Below are 17461 nucleotides of genomic sequence, written 5' to 3'. Positions count from 1 at the left end.
AAAAGAGTAAGGACACTTACCACAGGACAATGATCAAATTCAGGAAATTTAACACTGATAAAAATGCCATGTAATATACAGTACGGTGGTTCTTTGTTTTTTTTTTGTTTTTTTTTTTCTTTTTGCCTTTTCTAGGGCCATTCCCGCAGGATTTGGAGGTTCCCAGGATAGGGGTCTAATCGGAGCTGTAGTCTCCGGCCTACGCCACAGCCACAGCAACGCGGGATCCGAGCCACGTCTGCAACCTACACCACAGCTCACGGCAACGCCGGATCCTTAACCCACTGAGTGAGGCCAGGGATTGAACCCGCAACCTCATGGTTCCTAGTCGGATTCATTAACCACTGAACCACGACAGGAACTCCCTTTATTTTATTTTATTATTATTTTTCTTTACAGTGCATATTAGCTAATTTTACCAATAAAATCCTTTATAGAAATTTATCCTCCCCCAAACTAGGGTCTATTTCAAGATCACGTGTGAATTTAGCTACTCCTTAGTCTTCTTTAATCTGGCTCAGTTTCTTAATCTTGTCTTTTGTGAGACTAATATGTTTTTGAAAAGCACAGGCTAATGATGTTCTTCAAATTTATGTTTATAGAATGTTCTTCAGTTTATGCTATGATCAGATTCAGGTTACGAATATTCGGGAGGAATATCACAGAAATGATGTTTCCCTTTATCACACCAGTCAACATGTGAAGTCAGTTTTTCCCATTATTGGTGATGTTGGCTTTGATCATGTGGTTAAAATTGTGACTATTAGTTTTCTTCCCCTGTAAAATTATTATTTTTCCCTTTTATATTATATGTAGTCTGTAAGGAAATACTCTCAGACCATAAAATTACTCTGATCCTCATCAAAATTTTATTTATGTTTTTTAGCATTGATTTATGAAGTTTGCAAGAATCTATCATTATTCTGATGGTGGCTAAATTATTTAACTACTTTGTTATTATATCTACATTTATTAGTTGGCATACCCCTGTATAGAATTTTTTCTTATTTTCCATATTTATTCATTTAATTATCCAAGGATTATAACCATTCATTGTCATAATTCATCTAAAAGTGCCCCAGATTTGACCCATGGGAGGCCCTTAAAGTTGACTTCTGGATCATTTTGAATTGTTCTCATGATTTTTGAGCACTTATGTTCTAGCACAGAGAGATAGCTTGTACTTCCCCCGGTCTAGTCCTAGAATCTATGAGTCCTACAAGCAGCTCTGGTTCCTTTTAGTGGGAATGGTATTTAAAAATCAAGATATGGGGCAAGCATTGCTTATTGCTACTGAAGCATTTTTTCTAGGGTCTGGGAGGAAACAGATCTGGGGAAGAAAATTGGATAGATATAATTTCCCATCCAGGGCTCTTTGTTACTTACCTCCTTCCGCAGTGAGAGCCCTGGATTCCAACATCAGTATTTGCATTCCTTTTCCCAATTACACAAGACTAAGTTTACATACACACACAAATAAGACAGATTTACACAAAATATCAGAATTGCTATCCTCTTGGAGTTCTCTTGTGGCTCAGTGGGTTAAGGATCTGGTGTTGTTGTCAGTGCAGTGTGGGTTCAGTCCCGAGCCTGGGAACTTCCACATGCCAAGGGTGCAGCCAAAAAAAAAAAAAAAAAAAAAGGAAGAAGAAGAATTGTTATAACCTTAACACTACAAAAAATAACCCTGCTACATAAAAGTTATGGTTTGCTTACTTTTTTTTTTTTGTCGTTACAGTTGGGATAAAATGTATAAAACATTTTCTTGGATTTGTTCTCTTTTTTCTTCAATATGATTATGTTATTTTGAAATGCAGTTAGATTTGTTTCTATTTATCCTTAATTTTAGAGTATTTTCATACACACTTGAGTCTTTTTTTTTTTTTTGCTATGTAAAACACTAACGTATCCAAGAGTCAACAGAATACAGAAAGTAATAGAAAGATTCCAGGAGGATATTGTGTATGGGGACTTCCCAAGTGATGGGATGCAAGTGCAATCCGAGCAACCTAATCTAACGGGAATCTAACTTTGAGGTGGGCTGAGTATGAGCTGACCACGAATCAGGAACAGTGCCTTTTTTTCTGCCATTAATGTTCCTTTTTCCTAAAGTAGCTGTCTCTGGGAGAGGAGGTCGTAAGTGTAAGGAGTATAGTGGCAGTCACTATAACATCACAAAAACCTTCTGAGAGGGTAGTGCACACACGGAAAGTGTAGTTCAGTGACAGAGCACACTCTTAGCATGAATGAGGTCTCAGATTCTTGTTTTCTGACTCAGCCATACCCTGTCTAGCTCTTCAGCTGAAAAACGTCTTTGACAAAGTGAGTTTGTCTTGGCTTTGGAAATTCAATTCTTTTTTAACCTCTTTGGGACGTGGGGAGGGTTATTTCACTCTTTTATTAAAGTTATTCATTGTTAATTCTGTTATTTGCCCAATCTCGACAAGCACTCTCAGCAATCACTAGGACGTGGACCACTGTCAATAGGTTACAAAAAAGCAAGTAGCAGTTTTCCCCACCCAATTTCCAGTTGTACAGAATCTGAAAGCAACAGCAAATGTAGGTCTGTGCGGCCTAATGGACAGGCCCTCTGATTCTGGATCAGAAAGTTAAGCGCTCAAGTTCTTTTGTGGTTCTGTAATTCTAGCTCCTTCCTATCCCAGGTTGCAGAAGGCCAAGGTGGAAAAGCTTTCACCAAAATATTTCATTAGAATTTTCTTGCCAGAAGTCAAGGACTTGATGTATTGGTTGTTGTTTTCCCAGTCAGAGACCCTCAAACTCTGGTGCTTACAAAAAAAAAAAAAGCCACTTAACTACAAACAAATGACAAATGATGAAAAGATAGTCACCTCAGCAGAAATTTATCAAGGCAAATAGTACTTCTTTGACTATTCTAAGAAAGTTTTCATCTGAAATGGCAAACATTCTGAACTCCAGGGTCTAAGATCAGTCTAGGCAAAAGCTCATTTCCTTGTTTTGCACAAATAAAAAATGAATTCTTATTCTCCCAATTCCAGTAGATCCTTTTCAACCTTACTCTACCTACTCTCCAGGGTCACCCTTCTTCCAAACTGCTGAACAACTCATATCTCCAGATCAGAGGTCTTTGCACAGTTTCAGAATCTGGTATCACATTGCTTAAGTAGAGATGCACAGGAGGATACACTGTCAAGCATCTTAATATCATATTGTTTAAAAAAAAAAAATCTAGCCACTAAAGGGAAAACCAAGCAAGCTGCTGAACTCTCAGAAAGCAGAAAAGCAGTCTCTCTTTCCAGCTACAGAAGCCAAGAAGTCTGGAGGTCTTCCATACCACCTCATTCCCTTCTCTTACTCTCCAGAAGCTGTAACTACTGTCCACCAGGGTCACAAGCCACCTGTTCAACCAATTTTGAGGTCATCCACTTGAAGTGTGAGGACTCACGTGTATTGCCTCTGCGCCTGTACCAGGAGTGAGGAGAGGTGGCTTCCTCTGTAGGTACCACTAAAAGCTGAGGCTTTTTGCAACCAGAGTCTTCAGACCCTGCCCAGCTCTTTAGACTCCTTTGTTGTTGTTTAATTTTTTATTTTATATTGCAGTATAGGTGATTCTTCAGACTACTTTTGAGCCAAGAGCATTATGTGAGGAACAAAGGAGCCTGTCGCAAAAGCCCGCAAGAGTTTCTTCAGGAGAAAGTTGTGTTTCTGGAAGCGTCTAAGAGCTAGAAATATGTGGAGCAAGCAAAGGGGAACTTTCTTATCGTTTGCATTGCCAGCAAAACCTTAAAAAAAAAATGAGACGCTTCCACGGTCTCGGTTGTGTTCAATCTCAAAGCTGCCGGCCGACGGATCCCTCTTCTTCTGTCCCTCTGCTCCCGCCGCATCCGCGTGCGGACACTGGGGCACCCCTGCACCTCCCTCACAAGCTGCCAACCCCAGCGGTTCCTGAACTTCAAACAGAAGTTCACCCTCAGTGCGTCCCCCAAAGGCCTCAGCCTGTCCATCCAGCGATGGAAAGAGCCGTGAGGCGCTCCCGAAACCACGACAGAGTCGGCAAAAGGAGCCAGATCCTCTTCCGCAACAAGCCTAGCTCCCTTGAGAGAACAGCGCATCTCCTCCCTCCAACTTGGACGAAGCAATAGAGATGTGGAACTTAGACGCCCCCCCTCCCTCCCTTCCCTCAAATCCTAATCTTTTTGAGGATGCTTTGCCTTTGCCCTCCTCCCCTCTCACCTTTTTCTCCTTTTCCCTCTCGTGTGCTTCTGAAGGAAATTTTCACTGTAGCTCAGCGCAGTACTAGTATTTATGCACGTGTTGAGACTCACGTGTAGCTGGTATTTTACTTTCCACCTAGCTTTCTAATTTCTTTTCTTTCTTCTGTTCCCTCGCTCAGGCTTTCACCAACATAGGCTGAGACTTGTTCTGGTATGGAGTAAGGTGCATGGATTGAGGGGAGAAAGACTCTGTAAGAGAATCTAAAGTATTTTTGGAGGAAGTCATCCAAAAACTTGAATCTGAATTTCCACTCCAAATTTTGACTAACGACAAAAACCTCAACTTTTTCCACATCGGAGATTATTTGAGAATCTGTCCAGATATACGCAGGGATTTATTAAAATTCGCTTGGTGGGTGGTCCATGGTGCTGCTGTTTCCTCACTCCAGAGATGATTGTTTCTGAAATTCTGAAAGCCCTTGAAATTGTTTCTACTTTATTTAACAAAAGGAGTCCAATGTCCTGGTACTGTCCAATTTTTATAAAATGCTTCTAATGCTCACTGATGGGTAAAAAAAGCAAGTCTCAGTCAGACCACACTCTGAAAAACCCTAATTATGAGATAAGATGTATTGGAGGTGAGGAGGTATCCAAGAAGATCTTTTTTTCTTCTCCTTTTTCTTGTTATTTAAATTGAAGCTTACCTCACACCAGTTGGAATGGCCATATTAATAAGTCCACAGATAATGAGTGCTGGAGGGGGCATGGAGAAAAGGGAACCCTCCTGCACTGTTGGTGGGAGCTTAAATTGGTACAACCATTATGGAAAACAGTATGGAGGTACCTTAGAAAACTATACATAGAACTACCATATGACCCAGAGATCCCCCTCTTGGGCATATATCTTGACAAAACTCTCCTTGCAAAAGACGCATACACCCACATGTTCATTCCAGCGCTATTCACAATAGCCAAGACATGGAAACAACTTAAATGTCCATTGACAGAGGAATGGATTAAGAGAATATGGTATATATACACAATGGAATACTACTCAGTCATAAAAAAGAACAAAATAATGCCATTTGCAGCAACATGGATGGAACTAGAGACCCTTATACTTAGTGAAGTAAGTCAGAAAGAGAAAGACGAATACAATATGATATCACGTATATCTGGAATCCAATATATGGCACAAATGAAACTTTCCACAGAAAAGAAAATCATGGACATGGAGAACAGACTTGTGGTTGCCAAGACGGAGCAGGAAGGAGTGGGATAGATTGGGAATTTGGGGTTAATAGATGCAAACTACTGCCTTTGGAATGGATAAGCAATGAGATCCTGCTATATAGCACTGGAAACTATATCTAGTCACTTATGATGGAGCATGATGGAGGATAATGTGAGAAAAAAGAATGTATACATGTATGTGTGACTGGGTCACCTTGCTGTACAGTAGAAAATTGATCGAACACTGTAAACTAACTATAATGGAAAAAATAAAAATCATTATAAAAAAATAAATGGAGGCTTAAATAATATAAACCAAAATGCATAAAACTTAATTATTTCAGCTTGACAGGTTATTACATATGCACATGCCCATGTAACCAAGAGCTCTGGCAAATATACATGATTTTTGAGCCCCCCCAACAGCTTCTTTGGGCCTCATCCCAAGCAATACCACTCTCTGACCTCTGTTGCCATAGATTAGTTTTTCTTGTGTTTTGAAATAACATAAATAGAATCATGCAACATGTACTCTTTTGAATATGGGGACTTTCAATTTTTTTTTAAGTTTAATGATCCATATTGTTGCTAGTAGCAGTAGTTTTTAACCACTGCTCTGTAGTATTCCATTGTATGAATACTGTTCTTCACAACTTCTTAGTTCATTTTATTGTTGATATACATTTGGAGTGCTCCTAATTTGGGGCTGAAATGTCTAATGCTGCCACTAGCATTCCTGTATATGTCTTTCAAGGGAGATACTCATGCATTTCTCTTGGGTATAAATGTAGCTGTGGAGTTGCAAGTTCATAATTTCTATGTGTATTAGTTTTAGTCAATATTCCCATTGTGGCTGTACCAGTTTACAGTCACATCAGCAGTGTGTGAGTATTCCAGTCACTTCACATGCTTAGCAGCATTTGATATTGTCTGTCAGTTCTCTTAAGTGATTCTGGTGAAGAGTGGTATTATTTCATTTTTAAATTTGCATTTCCTTGAGAAAAATGATGTTGGGCACCTTTTATTTTATTATTATTATTATTTTTTTGTCTTTTTGTTGTTGTTGCTATTTCTTGGGCCGCTCCCGCGGCATATGGAGGTTCCCAGGCTAGGGGTTGAATCGGAGCTGTAGTAGTAGCCACCGGCCTACAGCAGAGCCACAGCAACGCGGGATCTGAGCCGCGTCTGCAACCTACACCACAGCCGCGTCTGCAACCTACACTACAGCTCATGGCAACGCCGGATCGTTAACCCGCTGAGCAAGGCCAGGGACCGAACCCTCAACTTCATGGTTACTAGTCGGATTCGTTAACCACTGCGCCACGACGGGAACTCCATGGGCACCTTTTAAATTGCTTCTTGGCTATTTGAAGTAACCTCTTTATTTTTTATTTTATTTATTTATTTTTGGGGTCTTTTTTATTTATTTATTTTTGCTATTTCTTTGGGCCGCTCCGGCGGCATATGGATGTTCCCAGGCTAGGGGTCTAATCGGAGCTGTAGTCTCCGGCCTACGCCAGAGCCACAGCAACGCGGGATCCGAGCCGCGTCTGCAACCTACACCACAGCTCACGGCAACGCCGGATCCTTAACCCGCTGAGCAAGGCCAGGGACCGAACCCTCAACTTCATGGTTACTAGTCGGATTCGTTAACCACTGCGCCACGACGGGAACTCCATGGGCACCTTTTAAATTGCTTCTTGGCTATTTGAAGTAACCTCTTTATTTTTTATTTTATTTATTTATTTTTGGGGTCTTTTTTATTTATTTATTTTTGCTATTTCTTTGGGCCGCTCCGGCGGCATATGGATGTTCCCAGGCTAGGAGTCTAATCGGAGCTGTAGTCTCCGGCCTACGCCAGAGCCACAGCAACGCGGGATCCGAGCCGCGTCTGCAACCTACACCACAGCTCACGGCAACGCCGGATCCTTAACCCACTGAGCAAGGGCAGGGACCGAACCCTCAACTTCATGGTTACTAGTCGGATTCATTAACCACTGCGCCACGACGGGAACTCTTCTCTTTTTTTTTAAATTTTCCCACTGTACAGCAAGGGGGTCAAGTTCTCCTTACATGTATACATTACAATTACATTTTTTCCCCCCACCCTTTGTTCTGTTGCAACATGAGTATCTAGACAAAATTCTCAATGCTACTCAGCAGGATCTCCTTGTAAATCTATTCTAAGTTGTGTCTAATAAGCCCAATCTCTCGATCCCTCCCACTCCCTCCCCCTCCCATCAGGCAGCCACAAGTCTTTTCTCCAAGTCCATGATTTTCTTTTCTGAGGAGATGTGAAGTAACCTCTTTTTTGAGAAATGTGTGTTAGTTTGCTCTTTTTAAATGAGATTTTAGTCTTTTTTCTTGGTGTTTTGTAGAAGTTCTTCATAGACAGGGTCTTTTGTAAAAAATACTGAAATATCTTCTCTCAGATTGTAATTCATCTTTTCTTAAGGAGGAAAAGACTTGGAAAACTTTGTAAAGATAGGAAAGAGAAAAGGAGAGAGAGCTTGAAGTCAGAAGAGAGTTGCATCCAGAGATCTTTTCTGGTGGTTGCAGAAATAATGTTGGGAAGGGAACTTTGAAGAACTGATATGATGAAATGTCTTAGGAGCAGAAACAGTGTTATTTGGCTTACGATCCTTTCATTTCTCCTCCTGTAGTAGCTTAAGAGGATATAGTCTACAGGTTTAAAGAAATAGTGGGATTTAAGACAGTGGATATCTTCGAAGTCCCCTCAGAAATATGGTTACTATTTCAAGGAGGATCTTCAAGACCTTTCTGCTGTGAGAGGTGTTTTTCAGTGGTGGTATGTCCTTTCCTTATGAGAGGATTCAAAACCATACACATGCCTCTACTTTTGTCCTTCTAAAAATACATTTTGCTTTGTCACATGGAAATAAACACATTATCTGATGGATTGCTCTTAATTGCTTCCAGTGTCTACTCTGTGTCTCTGTATAACCCAGGGTGGTGTGTCAGTACAAGGAAGACAAGGAAAAGGAAGTGAATACAGGAAAGAATTGGCTCCTTCAGGATTTCTTCAATCCTAAGCAAGAAGCCCATCTTCACATTAACATGCCCAATAGTCCTCTTAGCCTTGTCATTGAAGAAGAAGAAGAAGAACCAAAAGATGAGGCTTGATAATTTCATTTTGAATTCCCTTAGTTTTCTGAGCAGTCTTTGAGCAGTGGAATAGCCCAAGGCGACAAAGCAGAAATACATCTTTCTGTACCTGTTTCTCTCCCTTTACTTCCCTCCTCCTTTACCAACCCATCCACTCTCTCCAAAAACTAGGTCCTGTTTTTAGACATGGTTTTCAGGGGAGCCCACATATTTTTGAGCAAACAAATGAATGATATTGAACAAAGCAAGAGTGGACTAACTTTAATATTTTGAGAAAACAAGTAAAGAAGGGAAAATCAGGGGGCTGAAATGGCTCAGTTGGGAGAGCATTAGACTGAAGATCTAAAGGTCCCTGGTTCAATCCCGGGTTTCGGCAACTCTGCTTTTACCTTGGTGTGAATGTTATACAACCTTGTTCCCCAATTCACAAAGTCTGTATATAACTACAACTTTTTCCTGCTTTTTGCAAATACAGTCAAGGAATATGTGTGCGTATGTATGTATATATGTATATATGTTACACTTACCCAACAGCTCAATTGTTCAAGTGTTTAATTCTCAAAGAGGCTAGTGGCTACTATTTTGGACAGTGCAGGCTTAAACATACATGTTACATATTTTTAGATTTTCTGAATTGAGTATATATGGTGTCAGTGTGTTCTGTCTCTAAATTTAGGTGTTTAATTACTCAGAAAAATTTTATATTAGATGACTCTATAGTCTGAAGATCACTATAGATTTTTTAAAAATTGTTTAGTTGATTTACAATATCATATTAGTTTCAAGTATAAACATAGTCATTCAATATTTTTATAGCTCTAGATATTTAATTTTAAAAATTCCCTCTTTATTCAAGGGGCAAAAAGAAAAAAAAAAGCATATGTTACTATTAGGAATTCCTCAGAACCCCATAGACATGCAGTTTTCTCCAGATGCAACACAACATTGTGACCAAGCTGTGGTCCTCCCATCTTTCCTAATATTGGAAATTATCATAACCCTAATATTTTATATCAAATAATCAAGATAATCCTCCTCAGCATTTCATGAGCTAAAAAATTCATGAGCCAACTAAAAGAAAAGTCTGCCAGGTAAATCATATTCTTCCCATTTCAGAAGGGACTCAGTGTTATTTTATGAATATTGGGAAAAGTTCATAAATGGGCAAACCAGAAGGATAAAAAGTTAACCCCTTGAAATATTATGCCAGGAAATGGGTTTTCTTGTAGTCTTTTTAAGTAGTTCAAAGAACATAGTCTTAACCACTGTAAATCCCAGAGTTTGAGAGCTGTCCAGAAACAAATTTATTTTTCTAAAATATCACTAATGAGCACACTTTTCTGTCCTTATCCACCTCCACATACTTGTGTCTACTGATTATTCACAAACCCAAGGCTGGAGACCCAGGTAATTACCTGAATTCACCATACAACATTCTCACAAGTGTTGGCCACGTAGATCTTGAATGATGATCATGATCAAATCTAGCTCATCTTCTCCATTTTCCAGTCCTCATCCTGTTTCCAAAAGATTTTTAAAACCTCCCCTTTTTGTGAATTTTCTTCTGTTCGGTAATGACACGGCTTCCCCTCCCCTAAATAAATGAATGAATGAAAACGTAGATAAATACTCTTTTTCGTTATCCCTAAAATCTTGGGGCTATTTGTCTTCAGTCTAGCTCTCATAATTTAATACTCCTCTCCAACTCTCAAGCTGTTTTTTTCATTCATGCCTTATGAATACCTCATGAAGAAGAGATTTTGGATTATTGGCAGGGTCTCTAAATCATCCTGATGCCTAGATTAGAAAAGTCCCTTACAATGCAATGCTGACTGCATCACTCTAGGGTTTTTAAACTGGTCATTGCTTTCCTCTGTCAAACCTGGTCCTTAGTATTTCGATGGAACCAAAGACAAATATGAACCGTTTGAAGCAGGAAAAAAAATTAATGTTGATAGCCTTATGTCTCAAGTTAAGACATCTGGAGGAAATCAAAAGAGCTGAAAACTGGGACCTGATTTGATCTCTTGTGAAACATAATTAAAGGGAACCCAACTATGTTTTAAAGCCACGGTGGAAACTTCTTAGGGTTATTTGACACGTTTCCAATCTTTCACCTTCCATTTCAAGTTGCATACTCTAAAGCATCAGTATCCTTTGGTTCCCAAAGAGTCTCTTGCCTAGAGTCCCTCGGCATCAATACTACTACCAAAAAACGCTTAGGGACCCAGAACGCCAAGAAATAAAGTTTATCCCTACAGAAGCAATGAGGAGCACTGTGGAGGAGGGGGTGTAGCTCAGTGGTAGAGCGCATGCTTTGCATGTATGAGGCCCCGGGTTCGATCCCCGGCACCTCCAGAAGCCAACTTGTTTCTCAAGCAATAGTAGAGTTTGGCTCCTCAACCTTCTTTTCGTTACAGTCCAGTGTACATAAAGTAAAAAACATAATCTAAAGGTTTCCAATGAATACCCTCACCTTTTGCTTGATCTTGAGCCTCGATCTCACCAAGGCGACTTTAACAACAGAAGGAAGACAAAAAGAAAGGGGAAAAAGAACCCTTGGTCCTGACGCCCTGTACATTGACTATTTAAGAATGAGGTGACTGCATTTCTGAAGACTATTTCACATTATTAAAAATATTCAATTACCTCCTTACCTATCTTATTTTTCGTATCTTGTATTACAAACTCAACACACTAAAAAAAGATTCATTCCTACCTATACCCCAGGTGCTGAAGCCTGAAGGTGCAGGCGGATCCTGTTTCTGCTTTAAAGGCTTCTGCTACCACTGGCACGTGGAGACTGAGACTCTGTGGCTTCCCTGCCGCGCGGTCGGAAACCGCAAATACCACCCGGACGCACCGAAAACGGAAACTCAACTACATGGACTCTCTCAAGTGTTCCAACAACGGGAAGAGCAGCGAGGCGCTCTGAAAGCCCGTGACAGTCTTGGGCAAACGAAGGGGCTCTTCCTGCGGAAAAGCGCTTTCAGCTCACTTCTTTCACCTGGAATGGGCCTGCCTGCTTCCCACGTACCCAGACAGAGCGCAGCAGAGACGGATAGCAGGGATGCTCATTGCCTCTCCGCCCATCCAAATTTTATGCCAATTTAAGCACTCTCCACTTTTTCTCTCCTTCACCTTCCTGGAGCCGCTGCAACTGCTGCAGCCGCGGACCCCACAGGGTCTCAGCCTCCCTTTCGTTATCATGCTTTCCCTTGACGCATGAATTGCCCTCCGGGTGTTAACTTTCCCACGCATCTCAGCTCTCAGAGCGTCTCAACGGCCGAGAATGGAGTCTCAACGGCCGAGAATGGAGTCTCAACGGCCGAGAACGGCCAAGCAAGCCTGGCTGATTTTCAGAATCAGCGGAGAGATATTTTAAACAAGGTCGATTTCTGGCTTAGCCCATCAGAGATAATGTAGGACTTCCTCCAAAGCTAGTACCTGAGCTGACTGTGGCACCAAATTGTGGCTGAAGGTGGGAAGCGTCTACCTTTTCCGCAGGAACTATGGCATCTGAAGAACTAACTTGGCAAACGGCTATTTCATTTTGCACGTCGTGCTCAGAGGCTGAAACTCCTTATAAAAAGTCGGTGCAGCATCCTGCTGTCTGTTCTTGGCCTTCGTGCGTCTCGGAACCAGAGCCCCAGCAGCTGGGGAAACAAACCGATGCGAGATTTCCCGACCACGGTGCTGGCCCAGGCGTTGGCAAAGGTATTTTATTATTATTATTATTATTATTATTATTATTATTATTTTCTTCCTTCTGCTTGCCTTGGGTTTCTTTTGCTCTTTTTCCCTTGGCTGTCTCAGTGAAAACATAGAAAACTAATTTGACATAGAAAACATTTTTCTTTTCTTGTGTTCATTGACTGCTATAAATTTCCTTCTCAGTGCCGTTTTAATATGGATCAGAAATTTTAATGCTGCTTTAGTGTATCAGAATTTTTGATACCTTGTATTTTTATTTTTTCTATTTATTTTTTAATCTCCATTGGCACTTCCCCTTTATTCCCCGAGTTATTTTTTATTTTTAATTAAAATTTTTTATTATAGTTGATTTACAATGTTCTGTCAATTTTTGCTGTACAGCAAAGTATGTTCCCTGAGTTATTCAGAACTGTGTTGTTTAGTTTCCAAGTGTTTAAATATCTGCCTCATCTTTCTGTGACTAATTTTTTGTTTGATTTCACTGTGGTCAAAGAACACACTGTACCAGTCAATTCTATTCAATTTGTTGAGGTTTGTTTTACGTCCCAGGATATGTTCTATACGTTCTGATAGATTTGAAAAGAATGTGCACTCTGCTCATATTGGATGAACTGTTCTGTTTATGGATTCTATTGGTTGATGGTGTTTTTGAGTTTTCCTGTACCCTTGGTTATTTTCTGTTTAGTTGTTCCATCAATTATTCGGAGAGAGATGTTGAAGTTGCCAACTCTAAGTGCGGACATGCCTATTTTTTTTCAGTTCTATCCGTTTTTTGTTCCTTCCTGTATTTTGCCGCTCTATTATTTGGTGCATACATATTTTGGATTGGATGGGCATTTTTGTCATTACATAATGTTCTTCTCTGTTAATTTTCTTTGTTCTGATATTTACTTTATCTGATATTAATACAGCTTCCCCTGTTGTCTTGATTAATGTTTGCATGACATACAATTTTATATATATATAATTATTTTTATTTTTTCCTTTATAGCTGGTTTACAGTGTTCTGTCAATTTTCTACTGTACAGCATGGTGACCCAGTTACACATACATATATAGATTCTTTTTTCTCACTTTATACACTTTTTAATCCCCTTAATTTCCAACTGCCTATATATTTACAGGTTATGTTTGAAGCGAATTTTTTGTAGACAACATATAGCTTGGTCATGTTTTCTAATCTACCCAGTGGATTTAATTGGTGCACTGAGACTATTTACATTTAATGTAATTATTGGTATGTAGGGCTTAAGTCTGGCATTTTATTTTTTTTGTTTTCTGTTTGGTCTCTGTTATTTTTCTGTTCTCTTTTTCTTGCCTTTTTATGGACTACCGTACATATTTTAGAATTCCGTATTCATCTGTCCATAGCATTTTTTATTGTATCTCTTTGTATAGTTTTTTTTTTAGTGGTTACTCTAAGAATTACCTTATGTATATTTAACTTACCAGTGTACTCATGTCACCATTCTACTAGTTCAAGTGAAATGTAGCAACATTACTTCCCTTTTTGTCACTTTACTCTTCCTCATTTGTAATATAATTATCTTAACTAATTCTTTCATATGTATTTACAACTATATCAGACAGTGTTATACTTTTGCTTTGATTTTCAAACACAATTCAGAAAGCCCAAGACAAGAAAAGTTTATTGCATTTACCATGTTTTTTTGCTTGCCATGCCTTTTCTTCCTTTCCCAATAGCCAAAATTCCTTTTTTAAAAATCATTTCCTTTCTGTTTGGAGAACTTACTATAGCCATTCTTTTAAGGTAGTACACTTGGCAGTGAACTAAGGCAGCAAATTGTCTTACTTTTCCTTCATCTGAGAATATCTTGATTTCCCCTTCATTCCCAAAGGGTATTTCACTGGATGTAGTATTCTTTATTATTATTATTACTATTGCTTTTTAGGCTGCACCCCAGCATATGGAAGTTCCCAGGCTAGGGGTCAAATTGGAGCTACAGCTGCTGGCTTCACAGCAACACCGGATCCCTGAACCACTGAGCAGGTCCAGGGCTTGAACCTGAATTGTTTCCAGGGCACCACAATGGAACTCCCTGGATGTAGTATTCTTGACTGACAATTTTTGGGGGGCTTCACCTATTGCATATGGAAATTCTTAGGCCAGGAATCTGAGCTGTAGCTGTCACCAACTGCCAGATCCTTAACCTACTGGGCCACACGGGGAACGCTGACATTTCTTTTCTTTTGTTCCTTCCTTCTTTCCTTTCCTTTCTTTTCTTTTCTTTTTTTTTTTTCTTGCTTTTTAGGGCCACTCATGTGGCATATGGAAGTTCCCAGGCTAGGGGTCAAATCAAAGCTGCTGCTGCCAGCCTGCACCACAGCCATAGCAACACAGGATCCATGCTGCATCTGCAAGCTGCACCACAGCTCATGGCAATGATGGGTCCTTAACCCCCTGAGCAAAGCCAAGAATTGAACCCACATCCTCATGGATACTAGTGGGGCTCGTTACTGCAGGGCCATGAGAGGAACTCCTTTTTTCTTTTTTAAAAAAGTTAAAATGATTATATTGAGGTATAATTTTCATATAATAAAATGCACAGATTTTAGGTGTGTACAGTTTGAGCTTGACAGATACACACACCTGAGTAGTCTTACACCAGTTGAGATATAGAACATTTTTCATTCTCTACAAATTGCCCTGACTGATAAATCTTTTCTTTAAGCACTTGAGAAGTATCGTGCTGTTCTTTCTGACTTCCATGGCTTCCGATGAGATAGCTACTGTTATTTGAATTGTTCTGTAGGGGTACAGTGTTATACATCTCTGTATTCAAGATTTCCTCCTTTGTTTTTAGAGGTCAGAAGTTTTGGTTAATGTTTCCTCAGTCAATTGATGAAAGAGATTCTCTTCTAAAAACCAAATAAAATCCAAATCAGCAATCCAAAGTTGGCCATCTCTATAGAGTTTACCAAATAATCATAATCACTCCTGTAAAGCAAAATGCAAAGTTTCGTGAACTCTTCCAAAAAGGACAGTGCCTGAACAGGGACTTGAACCCTGGACCCTCAGATTAAAAGCCTGATGCTCTACCGACTGAGCTACCCAGGCTCTTATACCTAAGGTTTTGGTAAGTACCTGATCGATCTCCTTAAATTTGGCCAATTTGGCTCTTCATGTTCTAGATCTGGAGTCAGATTTCTTGAATTTTCTTTATTGCTAACAAGATTCTGTCTAAGAGAAATATTATAATCATTAGGATCATTTTCCTTCCTCTTCTCTTCTTTGTTCCCTCTAGGTTTTCAGAACAAGAAATGCACAATCCCCTAGATAAATCTTTGATGAGTTTCAGACTACATTGCTGGACACAGAGGGTTTCATTTCTTGACAAGTACTTCACCTAAATTTCTCCAGGCAACACTCACAATATTTCTGTTATATCATTCTATGTTGTCTTGGGCATCTTTCATGCAGCCTTTGTAGTCAGAGGGAAAGAGAGTTGAGGAGGAGGAATTTGAAGATGGAAGAATGTTCCATTAATGGTCCCTTTCTGTTGGTGAATGAAACTGCCCCCAAACATTTCTTTGGCAAGTGGGTCTTGGAGCTGGTAAACGAGAGGGTGAGAACCTCGTGGAAGTGTGTCTTCAGTTCAGTATTCAGTGACACTTCTCCTGGAGTAGTCACAGCTTCAAAGTCATAGAAATAGTAGTTTGAAATACACCACGCCCTGTGCCAACTAGTCATTCTCCAGACACCCACAGACAAAGGTGACAATTAATCACAGATGCTGTCTTAAAGGCTAAGTAGCCAAAGGGTTATTTCTCTGTGGAAGAGAGAGTATTTAGCAAGCAGAATGGCATGGGTTTAATTTTCTGAGTCTCCATGCTTTCCTTTAAGCTTTCTTCCATGCTTTCCTCTATGTTTGGGCCATTCTTCCTTTAATTTTCTTTTATCCTTCCTTCGTTTAATTTTCCTTCTTTCTCTCTTTCTTTCTCTATTTTTCATTTCCTTCTCTCTTTCTCTTTCTCTGTATCTGCCTTTCCTCCCTCCTCGTCCTCCTTTTCATCCTTCTCCTCCTCCCCTTCTCCTTCCATATTCACTTCCTCTTCCATCATCTCTCCTTCATGTTTTTATTCACTCTTTGCTGCCCATACCCAGAGAAGAAGTGTCTTCAGTACTCGACCATTTAAATTCCATGGGCCTTGGCAACACAGTGTGATTATTCCAGCATGAAGAATATTAGACTGAGTGAGACAACAAAAAGATACAGTTTTCTCAGGACCTCTCCAACCAGAAGCAATAAATATGCCAACTCCATATTAACTAGCATAGGTTCCTTTGGTTCCAATCACAGTACTACTAAGGAGCAAGAAAGAAAAATGACCAAAAAGAAAAAAAAAAAAAAAGAAAAAAGAAAAAGAAAAAGAAAGAAAAAAGAAAAGAAAACAAAAAACCCACCACCAACAAAAAGATGACCACAGATAATTTTCTGTCCCTATTTTCTCAGCCGTGTCTGTATCAGTGAGAAAGCAGGCAGCAGGTTGAATAGAAAACCTTAAGCCGCTGATTTTTTTCTTTATCCTTTTTCTGCATTGTCAACCCCACCTCTACAAACAGGCAAGTTGGGTCAATAGCCAGACCATGAGAACTGCAGATTTCAGTTCTTTCTGCATAAGTGAGTGAATGTTCATTGCACAAAGGAATCACATCTCATAGAAAATGCAGTGTTTTTCCAAATTCTAAAGTTGAGAAAATCATTAGAGTCTTGGATTATGGGTTTTTGTAGTAGAACAGAAATAATGAAATTGGGAGGTTCTTACTCTGAAGGTCTAAAGCATTGCCCAGTTTGATGTAGGGTTTGGCAGGAACAAAAACCTAAACAGAAGCCTTCTAACTACGGAACCCCCTCCATCCATTTCCTTAAGAGAAATATCTACACATATTGATATAGTGAGAATAAGGATTCTATGCTTCCAAATATCCCCTAAAATTCCCCATAAAATATTTTTGTTCAAAAGTTTAAAAAATTTTGAGTAACTCCTGCCTCAAAATTAAAAATCCCAGAGAAAGGTACCAGAAAAAGAAGCACTGAACAGCTTTGTAGGGAAAAGTTATTATTTATATAAACACAAGCTTATACACTTTTCAAAATCTACTTCTTAGCTCTTTAGTATAATTTTTCAGATCTCTGTGGCACTCTTACCTGTAATGCCATAGCATACTCTGA

The 17461-nt window shown here is 39.6% G+C and overlaps 3 non-coding genes across 3 annotated transcripts; 2 read left to right on the top strand and 1 right to left on the bottom strand.

The window, feature by feature from the left end:
* The first annotated feature begins 8855 nt into the window (after window positions 1-8855).
* Window positions 8856-8928, top strand: TRNAF-GAA (transfer RNA phenylalanine (anticodon GAA)). Its single transcript has one exon. It is a non-coding gene; the product is annotated as a tRNA-Phe (tRNA).
* Window positions 8929-10838: 1910 nt separating this feature from the next.
* TRNAA-UGC (transfer RNA alanine (anticodon UGC)) lies at window positions 10839-10910 on the top strand. Its single transcript has one exon. It is a non-coding gene; the product is annotated as a tRNA-Ala (tRNA).
* A 4362-nt stretch (window positions 10911-15272) lies between these two features.
* TRNAK-UUU (transfer RNA lysine (anticodon UUU)) lies at window positions 15273-15345 on the bottom strand. Its single transcript has one exon. It is a non-coding gene; the product is annotated as a tRNA-Lys (tRNA).
* Between the last annotated feature and the right edge of the window lie 2116 nt (window positions 15346-17461).

The sequence above is a fragment of the Phacochoerus africanus genome, chromosome 9 (assembly GCF_016906955.1).
Source record: "Phacochoerus africanus isolate WHEZ1 chromosome 9, ROS_Pafr_v1, whole genome shotgun sequence".
NCBI classification, from domain to species: domain Eukaryota; kingdom Metazoa; phylum Chordata; class Mammalia; order Artiodactyla; family Suidae; genus Phacochoerus; species Phacochoerus africanus.
This window is presented reverse-complemented; position numbering and strand designations above follow the sequence as displayed.